Below are 12534 nucleotides of genomic sequence, written 5' to 3'. Positions count from 1 at the left end.
AGAGAGTCTGCTAGCGCCGTGATCTGAGCTTGAAGTCCCGCGAGTACTCTTGTAGGAGAATCTTCTTGTTCTTCCTCGGAAGCAGGCGCCGAGCGCGGAGCGCGAGAAGAAGAACGATCACAGGATTTCTTGGGTTTCTTCGCCTCCACCGACGATTCTTCCGGGAAAACCTCCGGACTAGAAGCCAAAGGACTGCAGGAGCCTTCCAAGCCCTCTTCAACGGGCGCGACGCATCCGGGAGTTCCAACCTCTCTTCGAGAGAGAGACGACGAAGAGGAGAAGCATTGGCGTAGGAGCTCCTTCTTGTAGCGATCCGAGGCAGCCTGGGAGCGTACTTCAGGATCTGCCGAGGGGACGCCTGACCGGTGGGGGCTCTCCCTAGCCCTCCTGCGGCTTTCGACTTTCCTACTCCACTGGAACTGGGAGTCTGGAAGAGGTCTAGGCTAGAGGCACTAAGGAGCCGGTCAGACGCACCCTCCACAACACTGGGGACACTGCACTGATCACTAACACTCTCCTTACCTTCCAACTGACGAATCTTCTGATCCATAGAACGATTCTTGGCTTTCAGAGCTGCCGCCTCCGAAGGCGAATCTTCGCTTCGGTGCGGGGAGCCGGGGCTGCAACTTGGGAAGAAGGTTCTAATTCTACGTTAGTACTATTAGGATCCACATCCAACTCACTCATTCTAGATCTGCTAGAACTTCTAGAGGAAGCCTTACGCACTCTATCACGTTCCAACTTCCTAACATAAGAAGAGAGAGCCTTATATTCTTCTTCATTCAATCCCTTTACATTCATTACAAGGGTTAGCAAAAGCACATTCATTCCCCCTGCATTTCATGCAAACCGTGTGGGGGTCTACCGAAGCTTTCGGCAACCTCACCTTACATCCTTCATTCACGTAAACCCTAAACAAAAACCGAAGTTTTAACTACCGATTCTAGATCAGACATCGTTAAAGGAAAATCAAACTCAAAATCAAACCGGTCTACAATCAGCGTATGCAAGCCAAACAAAGCGAATACGTCACCAAAAGAAGTCCAAATTAACTCCAGGCAAGCGAGAATCGAAAAACTATCAAGAGGAACCGACAACAGTTGTTATCGTTCCCGCGGACAGAGAAAAATCTGACAAGCTTACGGGAGTGGTTCGTACATCCGCCACCCGCGGCGGGTAAGGTAGACCACCTGACCTACCTGTCGCGTGTGCCGCGAGATTTGAAATTCTGTCGGGAACGTCGGAGACTATAGCTAAGTATATATCTGTCAGGGAAGTTCATGTACAAAAACAGCCTATTTTGTTAGTTAAAACTCAAGAAAAACCCACTAAAAATTTTCATACTTGGTTTTTTTAAATAGTTTTATCACAAAAAAGGGATTTTGACGTAAGGAAAAATCTATTTCTGGGCGATTGGTTCGTGTCGCCAGCGAAATATCCTTTAATCCATTATTTCTAAGGTAAATGTACTAACACATACCAGAGAATAAATAAAAATAAAGAAAAGGTCAGTACAACTGACTCGCTCACCCTCCAACCAAGAGGGTGTCGGTATGAACACTATGGCGAGTGAGACCACTACCACGAACCGCTTGCCAATAGAAATCTCCCACTACAAAATCCCCACAAGAGGGGAGCCGACCCACAGAGTGGGCAGCAACTACTACTACTCCATCCCATGCTGCCGACTGCTGCGCCTCTGGTGGCCATCCTGAAGTTAGCAGACAATCTTGAGCGATGGGATGGGCTAGGGCGGGATTTCGCTGGCGACACGAACCAATCGCCCAGAAATAGATTTTTCCTTACGTCAAAATCCCTTTTCTGGGGCTCAGTTCGTGTCGCTGCGCGAAATCGTACCAGAGAAATAGCACAAGATTGTAAAGAATAAAAACAAAAAGACAAAAAAGGGTCTCAAATAAAAGATAACATAAAATCAAGAAATATAATTGCTAATAAATATACATATACACTGATACAAAAATAGAAATATTACTTAAATTTAACTTAATGCTAATAATATTTCTTAAAATTAACTTAAACTTAACATATATACAGGGTTTACATGGAATATATGTTGAAATCAGTAGCTGTGTATAGATATTATGTACAGACGGCCAACAAATAATTGGCGTAGTTTCTTAATTCATTGTTCGTTGTGGAATATTGCCATATGCAGGTGCCAGAATATTTACTTAACAATAAATAAAATTTCCTTTCAAAGGTGCTATACCTGAAATAAATGACATTAGAACTGAGTAGACTTATTCAACGTATGAAAGATAATTATTTTGCAAAGTAAGGAAAATATATACCGATGGGTCCACCGTCCACGATTTCTAATTTTATTTTCAACTCTAGCTTCGTAACAGCATTCCGAAGATTTTGAAGTTGGCTTTGCTGCCGCTCGAGTCTTGACTCAACATATCGTACTGCACTGAAGTGTTGTCATTTCGTCTCCTAGAGCCGATAAATAATACATCAAGGCGTTAACATTCTTTGAAAACGATGTTTTAGTTAAACTAATTTTGTCCTTTGATCAATAAAATAATTTGCATGACACGTTTAGTGGCCTAAATTGGACTTCTGATTTCCCACATGATAAGCCTAGGTCTATTTTCAGCAGCATACTCTCTCGGATACGTAATATTAATGAATATTTAAATCGACAATATATATATATATATATATATATATATATATATATATATATATATATATATATATATATAAATCTGCTTTATTTGACTATTCCCGTTATTCTTGTTTATTAGCCATGTTCGCCTTTCTTCTTATCCTTTTAATAATTGCTTAACATAATTAACTCAGACCTAGCTATTCAAAGTCAAAAAGCAATTATAAAAAAATCAAACGAATATAATTCTTTCTTATTTTTATCGAATTCCTTGCATATCATCCTGTTTCATTTGGACACCTTGGAAAGCTGTGGGAGTCAAAACTGACGAATACATTAAGAAAGGCTTACTTTCCTTAAAGCTTTCTTAGGATGATCTTTCTGTAGCTATTCATTTCTTTTAAATAGAAATTAATTCAAATTAGTTCACACATGTATAACTACTAGACCTACTTACATAAGCATATTATAAGCAGCTGAAAGAATAAGAAATAGGAAAGGTGACGTTCTCGTTTAAGTCTATTTCATGATTTTTTTGTTTTTTTCTCTCAAGAAAAACCTACTGCTTTAATCAAGGTTGCTCTTTGACGGCTACAGGGTGTAACACGAGGGTATGCACACATTTTGTGGAATGAAAGATAAAGTTTCTTTGAACAGAAAATTGTTTTACAAACATGTATTTTAAGGCGTCCGTTGTCGGTGCGGGGAATTTTAAAATAACCGTTATCATTAGTGATGCTTTCACGAGGTGGAGTTCGTAGTGAGAAGTCGGATCTAGTCGCTGAGATGTAGAAGAGAGCGGAGCGGAGGTGGCTTATAGGAGTGATGGAAGGATTAGGCCGATGTTAGTAAAGTATCTCCCAATAAAATGTATTCTTTAGGTTTTGAAGAAAAAAAATGCATGCATCATTGAAACCGTGTCCCTCCCTATCCGTGGTAATCACTGGCCACCGATAAAAAAAAGAAAAAAGTAAGCCTAACTGAATCTCTCTCCATCAAAGATAAGTTTGCTTATTCATTAGACAACTATCAGACTTCAAGTGTAGATTTAAAATCTCTTCCTCTCCATCTAAAGTATTCATCAGACACCAGTCATAAGCGTAAAGCTAGTTATGATCCTGGTTCAGCAATGTCGTGACGAGGCACTAGAATTCAAAGTTCACAAATGAATGTTGCTCAGCAACATTTTCACTACTGTATTGTCTTGCTCTCATGTGGTGCTTCGAGGTATTCCACCTCTAGGCCCATGTTCTAAACTTTGCCGTCCTTTAAACAATTTTATTCATCTATGTATGATTCTCTCCGGTTTATTAAGCTTTCTTGATATCTCTCCAACAGAAACTTGCACCGAATGCAGTGCAATAATTCTCTCGCTCATCGAAGGATGTTTCTTAGACCGATAAATGACACATTGACATTAGATACCCGTGCACATAACATCAAAAGCAATAGAGTGAGGTCGCCTAGTTCACATTGTTAAGATATCGGTTTTTTTTTCTTTTTGTTTTTAAATTTGATAGCATTTTGTGAGATTCCAATGTTTTCTGTAAAATTTAACAAATGGAATAGTTCAACTACCTTCAACCTTAATATTGAAATGATAATTTAAGGACTATGTTTATGTGATACTACTAGTGATAGGTGTCTCCTATCTATTTGGTAATGCATATTCTATGGTTGTGATATGACGTTTTTATCACTTCGTTTCGTTCACGTCAATTTTGCTATATGGAAAATAGTTTTTACACAATAACACATAACATAATGTTCTAAAGATATCAGTGACTGTTTTTAATGTCATTACACATGATTTCATCCATCTTTGAAAAGAAAAATAGATAAATAAGGCATGAATCGTGCGTCAGCAGGTGAACGAAAAAAATTATGAAACTCTGCACGAGTTTTTTGGCCGACAGTACAAAGAACTCAAAGCAATTATAACAATATTTGAATAGAACAAACTTCATAAAATATAAAAGGGAATGTATATGACTTAATATACAAACCCGTAACCATTGTAAATACTATGTCCCCTAGCATAAAAATAAGGGGATCACATCCAAGAGATCATTATATACAATCAATTGTGAGTGACCCTAGCAAAAAAATAAGGGGCACCCACTATACCATCATAAGAGCAGCTAAGACTCAAGGTAAACGTAGATGAACATGGCAAGGTATAGACGAACTGTGGGTGAGGCAGGTAGAAAGGAGGACTGGATCTTCTACTAAAGATTAAGCAGAGTCGGGGGAAACTATGTTACCCGCCGCAACTGCTGAAAATTTCAGAGCTTCCAAGGACTTTTTAAGATAATGACGTTTAAATACTGTCGGCGATTTCCATCCAGTATATTTTTTCAAGTCATCGAAATTCATATGCTGGAAATAGTTAATTGAGGTGGCTACTGCCCTGACATCATGTGCTTAGGGAAGGAGTCAGGATTGGCTTGCTTAATAAAGTACAGGATCTGCTGCCTGATGCCTTTAATAGATAAAGTACCACCTTTTTCTCTCTTAAAGAGAGGACCCGATGAGGATGAGGAGGTCCTGGACAGAAAGGCTCGTAAGGTCGATACTGGGCAAAGAGAAATATCTTGTGGAAGGGGTACAACCTTCCATGGTTCCCACCTCATCAAAGGATCTTCATTCTTTGCTATAAAACTACGTTTCGGAGAAAGTAGCACTTCCCCTGTGGGGAAGAAATTCAACATGATCCGGATCCTGGATAATGCCGACAGTTCTGAAATTCTAGCTCCTGAAGCCAAGCTTAATAAAATAGAGTTTTTCTTAAGAGCATTATAAATGAACATGTGTCATTATCAGTTTCTGAAGCCAGCTTTAGAACATCATTTAAGAACCATGACACGTAGACCGTAGGCCTAAACAGAAGGTCTAAGTCTAGCACAAGCCTTGGGAATAGACGAAGAATAGGAGTCTGTCAAGTCTATATTGAAACCAAATTGAAAAATCTTTTCAAGGCTGACTTGTTTGTCGTAATAGTGCTAGCTGCTAAGCCTTTTTCAAATAAAGACCTGAAAAGGATATAGCTGAATTGATGTCATGATTCTAATATCTGATTCTCTCAGGAAGGTTGCTAACTTTTTTGACTGCAGCATCATACTGTCTCAAAGTTGAATCTCTTTTATCAGATTCCAAGAAGAGAATATTTTGAGGATCAATATTCGCAATAATGCAGGGAAACGTTCCCCAGAGAAATCCACGAATGTGTGAGTCCGCGAATCTGGAGAACGCGAATACGGGGGGGTCCAATGTACATATATGTGTTATGATTAGATCCGAATATGTGGATATTCATTAGTGCATGTGTTAGTGTTAGTAGGCCTATAGGCCTTCTATTCCCGATCAGTTGGATCCGTCCTACCGCGTGGTTCTATAGTACACCCAACTGCGAGGGTTACCAGCTGATCGCGTGTGAGCCACCCCGCTAGCTGACCTCCCTCCCCCACGCACCCACCCCGGTGGGGTATAGGACTTGCTCACGCTATGCCACGTAGCCGATCCGAGTTCCTCGCCTAATGGGGGGGAGGGGGGGGGGGGGCAGGGAGTGCGATCGGGGGGTAGGCTCACCGCACCATGCTCTGTATGAGTGGTGGGGAGGGTGCCCTGCTCGGGCGAGCCTTGGCTGTTCATCTGGCTCGTCTGGGCGGTGCGCTCTCCGGCCCACGTTGTCATGTCCCTTTCCACGGTCTTCTTTCACCAGTCCTGTCCCCCGCTCCGGCGGATCCGGGACCCCGGCCTCAAGGTATTGGCTATGCAAATAGCTCTGATTCCTTACTGACCAGATATGGGCCTAGGTTTTACCAACCCCCTGTTCTGTTCCCATGAAGCCGGACCCGGTATCGGGATAGCTAGGTGTAATTAGACACGGGATAGGTAACGATCCACTGCTGTTGGATCAGTTAGTTATGCATGCACACACATATATATGTACACATATGGTTATGTACGTTAGATACATATACTATTAGTTTTATTTAATAAGATATCCTATCTTATTAAACTTCAGGTTGTTTACTACGGCGGACTTACTACTCTGCCGGGTATTTCAAACCGAAGTACCTTGTTAACACTAGCCCCTCGGCCTTGTTCAGTTGTCTTGAATTGTCTTTTACATCCCTCACCCTAGAGGAATTGAGAATGGGCTTGAGACGCAATCTTATTTCACTAGATTTTACGTCTCCGGCGCCAACGGAGTCAGGACAGATTTTCACTTAACCTGCCCCATTCCACCAGCCCTATACTTGATGGCATGACAAGAGGAAGAGCTGGACCCCGGAGCTGGTGAGAACAAGGACGCATGATACCCTAATGGTAAAAATATTCTGTCACCGGAGTCACCTCCGATGACTGTAGGATAATGCATGCCCCACCGGACACACCTCCGGTGGGTCTAAATAGTGATACTCATGTATCATTTGTCTTACAGATCCTGCGTTGTTTGGAGACAGGATGCACTGCCGTCCTCCAAGAGCCCTGCAGGCACGTAGTGTGCACGACCCATGCTGGCTGTGCGGTCCAGGTGGGAGATCTGGTGGTATGGCACCACTAGGGATGTGAGGTCTGCTACGGCCTCGTGAACGAGCTCACCTCCGAGTCGGTATGTACCACTCTTGATAATGATACAATGAGTGTCAGATGGATTATATCATGTTGATTCATACTAGGTTAAGGATAGTATCTAGTTTAAGAATAGACATAACGTTCTCTTACAGAGTATCCAAGCCATCAGGGACGTGGCGCTGGCTACCCTGAAGACCTGGGTCGGCGGATTTGGCCGCAATGCCAAGAAGGCTCAGCCCTACATGCTCTCAGAGGAGATGGCTGGACTCATCTAACTTGGAGCCAAGAAGTCATCGGCGGTAGAGGCAGCGTTAGCGGCTCCCATCATCGCCAGGATCCGGGCGGAGACCACAGCCGCACCGGAGGAGGGTTTCGGCGAGGAGGTGGTCGGAGATGTGGCGGCCTTAGACCTGGACCGGGAGCCCATGGTTGTGGACAACCAGGGCGAAAGTAAGAATGTTGATGAGGCAGGTAGTTTAGGGGCTCAAGGCTTGCTCTTGAGCCCATCTCAGCCTTCCTCCTTCTCTTCTTCCACTTCATTCGAGGGATTCGCCGGGAAGCTTCAGTCGGTTAAACCGAAGTCATCCTCGGTGATCCCTAAAGTAAAAAACCCGGTTGACTTTAAGGCTATGAAGAAGTCCTTGCCTAAGCCAAGGTCCGGAACCAGCCGCGTCACTAAGCCATCGGCTCCTAAACCCGAGGCGGACACGGCAAAAGCGACTCCCCCTCAACAGAGGTCAAGAGCAAAGGTTCTGAAAGCTAGGACCCCAGTATCTAGCTTTGACCCAGAGGCATTCTCTGCGAATATGATGCAGCAGATGGGGAACATGGTAGGGAACTTGGTCCAGACCAAGTTCCAGGAGATGTTCTCCCAGCTGTCATCCATGCTTGAAGCCTCAGGCCAGTCCATCCAATCCTTATCGGAGAGGATGATTGCTCAGGAGAACCTAGTGTTGGGTCTCCGAGACACGATGGCAACAGGACAGCCTCAGTCTGGACAGGTAATTCATCCCCTGCCAATGCCGGACTCCTCAAAGCTGCCTCCCTTCAAGAATAACAACCCTTGGAGGTCAGCAGCATACGCACCGTTCTCGGACGGTATGCTCACTATCGAGGGGTGCGGAACTCGAAGACTGGAAGACTTAGAGTTCTATCCTCCGGGGCTCCAGTTCCCTTCATTGGCTACATCCGTCTAACAGAAGACGCGATGATAAGGGAAGATAAAATCCCCAAGGAAACAGTCATCTTCCCCAGGGAGCAAACTCAACAAGCTTGGCTTCGGAACTTGACAGAGTGGCAGTGCGTCAACACCAAGTTGACGGCCCACAAGAGCCCTTTTACCATCTTCGTGGTAAACAAGGAAACGCCTACCCCATGTCTATTCAAAGTGGCTGAGCTAACCATGCAAGCAGCCATGGAAGACAAACCAATGCCACAGCTCCGGGAAACAGATTTGCCTTCCATTCTGCTCCCCGGAAGCACAGACTGTTGGGTAGACGACCCTGCCACCTTTTCTGCAGGTAAGCTGGCGCCGGACTGTGGTAACACACTGTTCAGCGAGTGGCTTCCTAGGCTTCCGGACAGCCTAATCAAGGCTGAATATGACGCCAGATTAAGGCTGAGTAGGTCCCTCAACTCCGCCACCATGTTGGAAATGACGTCACTCATCTACGAAGATGAGGCGTTACTTAAAGTATACATACTAACAAAGTCACTACTTCACACTGTACAATGTGACTTGTATGACTTTGTGGTAGCGAGGCGGAATTGTAGGAAGCACGTTCTGGCAGAAGCATCCATTTGCCATGAACCAAATAAACTGATTAGATCCTCCATCTGGGGAGCAAACCTCTTCGCCGACTCCGCCGTTAACGAAGTCTTGGCGGAGGCAGTGAGGGTGAGCCAGAGTCTTAAGATTAGCTGGGGACTCATTCCTAAAAGGAAATCCGAGTCCGCCGGAACGAATCCTAAAGGTAAGAAGAAGTTGAGGAAGTTTCAACCCTTCCAATCCTCTCAACCACAGACGATGGTCCAGGCGGTTCCGGTGGCTCAAGTGAGTCAACCATCAATATCAAAAGCACAACCCCAACAGCAGTTTGTGCTTCTGACTCAACCGTCTGCAACAACCCCAGTCTTCGACCTCCTTCTCCGTCTCTCCGACTTACAATGCTACCTTTGAAACTCAAGCGTTTCAAGGGTATAACAGGTTTGCCAAAGGTAGCCGTGCCAGAGGAGCCTTCCAACACAGAGGTGGCGGAAGAGCCTCCAACCAAGGCAAAGGCTTCCGGGGAGCCCATGGTGGCCGTCCATCCGCCAACCAGTGAGACTCGTCAGGTAGGAGGGAGGCTGTAGCTCTTCCGACATCAGTGGGGGTTCAGCACCTGGGCCCAAAGTATTGTGACCAAAGGTCTGGGATGGAGTTGGATACAAGGTCCTCCTCCATCAAACACCTTTTACCAAAGACCAACGGCGGAACTGATAGAGTATACCCGAGAATTACTCCAAAAAAGAGTAGTGTCACAAGTAAAAAACTTAAAGTTTCAAGGGCACTTGTTCAGCGTTCCAAAGAAAGACTCGAACAAACTAAGAATAATCCTAGACTTGTCCCATCTAAACTCATTCATTCATTGCGACAAGTTCCGAATGCTGGCCGTCTCGCAGGTGCGGACCTTACTTCCCTGTGGGGCCATCACCACCTCTATAGATCTTACAGATGCCTACTATCATATCCCGATAGCAAGACACTTCCGCCCCTTCCTAGGGCCTATTCCTTCAAAGTAATGCCATTCGGGCTCAACATAGCGCCCAGAATATTTACGAAAATAGCGGAAACAGTAGTCCAAGAGTTAATGAATGAATGAATGATTGGAAGTTCTCTGGCATCCTGACATCGAAGGTCATTGACGCCAATATCGTTTATTATAAATAAAGAATAAAAGTATATGCAATTAAAACCATAAAAGCAAATATATCATTGTAAAAGTTAAATAGCTTTCAGAAGACCTGCTTCTGAAATAAATCTAAAAATGCCACTTGCATTGTATGACACATCATGTCCAAGAATCTTGGCAAGGATGAACCTGCCATCCTCACCTCAAGCCTCAAACAGATATCTATTTCTCTCCGTGCTATAAGTGGGGCATTCAGTCAACAAATGCTTCACGGTCAAGGGTATCAAACAGTCGTCACAATATGGTTGGTGTTGGCCAGCTAGCAAAAACTCATGTGTCATCCGAGTGTGACCAATTCGGAGACGACAAAGAGTAGTCTCCCACTTTCGGGGCATCACGTTATATTTCCAAGGGGATATAACATTTGTTATTTATCTCATCTTATTATCAGCTAAGCTTTCCCAATGCTTTTGCCAATTATTATAAATAAAATTCTTAATTGTAGGTAAAAAATCATTACATGGAATGGGATACCTTCTTGGTAGCAACTCAGCTACAGCATTCTTTGCCAGTGAATCTGCCTCCTCATTTCCACACACACCTACGTGTGCCGGAACCCAACAAAATCTAACTGTTATGCCTTTCAGACCAATAATAAAAAGCCACTCTAAAATCTTTAAAACCAAGGGTTACTAGAATTAAAAACTTCTAAAAGCTTGAAGGACACTTCTTGCATCACTAAAAAATGGTAAAATTGCCCTTATCTTTTAATGCTATTTTTCTCAAATAGCGGTTAATATGCCATATAGTTCTGCAGTAAATATGGAAGATACTAGAGGAAGTGCACCTCTACAATTAAAAGAACCACTATATACTCCAAATCCAATGCCAGCATCAGATTTGGAGCCATCTGTATATATAAAAGTCGATTTCCTATGTTCTTCGACATGTTCATGAAAGAGAGACCTGGCTTCTAATTCAGTCATGTTCTTTTTTATACCAATAAAATATTTACAAAAAGATATATCTGGTAATTCCAGGGAGGGGTTGTTGGTGATATCCTAAATGGAAGAACTCTATTTCTGGCTATATCAAGACCGTTTATTAATTGTTTTACCCGAAAACCATAAGGTTGAGGAGATTTTGGGTGTAACTCAAAATATCTACAATGCCTTACAAAGTTTGCAGTCGGACAGGCTAAAGAATTGGGAAGTATTTGCAACCTAAACCAATACCGAATAATAGAAGACTTTCGGTAAAGGTCTAAAGTTAATCCTCCAGCGTCAACAAGGAGACTTGGAATAGGCGAAGTTCTAAACGCTCCTGTAGACAATCTAATACCAGCATGGTGTATAGAATCTAATACCTTTAATCGGCTTGGGGTGGCTGAGGAGTAAATTTCACACCCATAACTAATTTTTCAAAAAATTAAGGCCTTGTATAATTTTAAAATAGTTTTGCGGTCTGCCCCCCATGATGTATGTGATAATACTTTTAAAAGATTCAGAGCCTCAAGACACTTAACTTTTAATGCCTTTAAGTGAGGAACCCATGTCATCCTGCAATCAAATATCAAACCTAAAAATCTAGCTTCACTTACACACTGTGCTCTACATTTCTTGTATGTAATTGAATTCTCCTCAGTACGGCGTCTGCGCAATCGGGTTAAAGACCTTCTTGTGGCTCTGTGCAGGGCAGTTAGTTCTGAAGACCACCAGGGGACTGGTCGTCGTTTGAATAACCCTGTTGTTTTGGGAATTGAATTGACTCCTGCTGTATGAAGGGTTCCATTCAGCATGTCTATAGCATCATCAATAATTTCAAAAACTGTGTCTGCATTCCCTTCAATTTCGCTTAGCTCACGAATCTACCCCAGTCTGCCTTGTCAAGATTCCATCGTGGCGATCTCTGTAAAGGTGGACCATTGTTGGTTGTTTATAATGATTGGTGCATGATCACTAGTATGCCAATCATCTAATGTCCTCCAATCGAAATCGAGAAGGCAATTAGAGCTTGCGATTGATAGGTCAATGCACAAGGTACCTGTCTGGACATGAAAGTGTGTGGGCTCTCCTGTATTAAGGAGTCCGACATCCTCATTTTCCACAATTGATGATATAATATTGCCCCTTGTGTTTGCTAAACACATCGCCCCATAAACGGATGTCTACCATTCAAATCTCCAGTAAGAGAAAAGGTTGGGGGAGTTGTTGAATCACCTCTACTAAATTATCATACAAAATATTATCATTTGGAGGTAGGTACAGAGAGCATATTGTATATTTTCTTCCTATATCAATCTGTACAACAACTGCCTGCAGAGGTGTACGAATAGACAAAGATATTTGGGGAACATCTCGACGAACGTAAATGACTTCCGCCATGGCTCCCTGCTTGTTGATTATATGGTGTTCTATAGCTAATTATACT

The 12534-nt window shown here is 43.2% G+C and overlaps 1 protein-coding gene across 1 annotated transcript in view; it reads right to left on the bottom strand.

Moving 5' to 3' along the window:
- The window catches only part of LOC135206609 (serine/threonine-protein phosphatase 2A 55 kDa regulatory subunit B delta isoform-like), a 165628-nt gene that overhangs the window by 58718 nt on the left and 94376 nt on the right, over positions 1–12534 (bottom strand).

This window comes from Macrobrachium nipponense, chromosome 31 (assembly GCF_015104395.2).
Source record: "Macrobrachium nipponense isolate FS-2020 chromosome 31, ASM1510439v2, whole genome shotgun sequence".
NCBI lineage: Eukaryota > Metazoa > Arthropoda > Malacostraca > Decapoda > Palaemonidae > Macrobrachium > Macrobrachium nipponense.
This window is presented reverse-complemented; position numbering and strand designations above follow the sequence as displayed.